Source organism: Limulus polyphemus, unplaced genomic scaffold, assembly GCF_000517525.1.
Source record: "Limulus polyphemus unplaced genomic scaffold, Limulus_polyphemus-2.1.2 Scaffold11016, whole genome shotgun sequence".
Lineage (NCBI taxonomy): Eukaryota > Metazoa > Arthropoda > Merostomata > Xiphosura > Limulidae > Limulus > Limulus polyphemus.
The window spans coordinates 15,702-16,941 of NW_013676626.1; positions in this window are offsets into that span (position 1 = coordinate 15,702).

A 1,240-nucleotide genomic window follows, 5' to 3' on the forward strand; every position below is an offset into this window, starting at 1 on the left:
TTTATTACTTTTAGATGGATATATGTCATTTGCCATTTATACGTGATAAGTTCTTGCCTAACGATAAAAGTCACTAAACTTTTAATGTAAAATAAGAGTAAGTTACCTACACATGGATGTGTAAAACATTTAACACTTTTTAAGTTCCTTTAACATAAGTACTGTAGTTTATAAGTAACTGATTAGAGATTTTGTGATGAATATTAACATCTGTAATATACTTACGGCAACGCGTTTTAAATCAGTATATACTTAGTTACTAATTATTGTAACATTTATTACATTCCAAATATCGATCGCTTTTCATATCACTCATTATTTTATCTTTTCATAACTAAAATAGCCAGATATATTTAAGTTCATTTTTAAATTTTTATTGCGGGTCTTTGTATGTAATTTATGATAGCCTTGTAAAACGGATGAAAGAAGGTCGTTAACTTGTACTCATCCCATCTTTTACTAAAAATAAGACACAACACCTGGATTTACATACATCATCAGATTTAATAAAATATTATAGTTCAAAGTTTTCAATAAAATAGACAATTTCAACTTCGAACCTTTAAAGATAGTCCAATATGTAGCTTTGCGCTTAACTACAAACAAACAATTATAAATTGTCCATTTCCAAATAGAGCTGTCGTCTTGCAAAGCTACAGAAGCTCTCTCCATTTTGTCCAGCATGGGAAACGAACCCCGCTGACGCATCGACAGAGCCGTAGCCAAGGGGGTGGGCTTGAAAAAATCTAGACCCACACTAGATATTGTTACGTCTCCGTTTGTTAATTGATTTTCCGCAAATTCGTTCCGACGAAACTTTAGCGACACAAGTCCTTACTTAATAAAACTGGTTTATTCTTTCCGAATATAACTTTACCAATACACTTATTTTCAACAGTCCCTCAATAACAACGCTATAACAACGAACGTTAACATCAACAATACTTTCTGACTGCAGTTCAATTACTCACTACCTACACACACATTCCGTCACTTTGTGACCATCTTATATATACCAGACTACCCTATATCTAGTAAATGCTAGGGCATTCACGAAGGAACAAGATATTTCTAGAAACGTGGCGTGACACTAGTCACGTGACCTCGCTGACGCAACACTGCCCCTCCTTAATATTGTTCTTCCTGAACAATAACCACATACAATAAACCAATAACAATTAACAATAACTTAATCAAATGTACAGAATTACAAACATAAAATTACAATTCAACAAAGTCT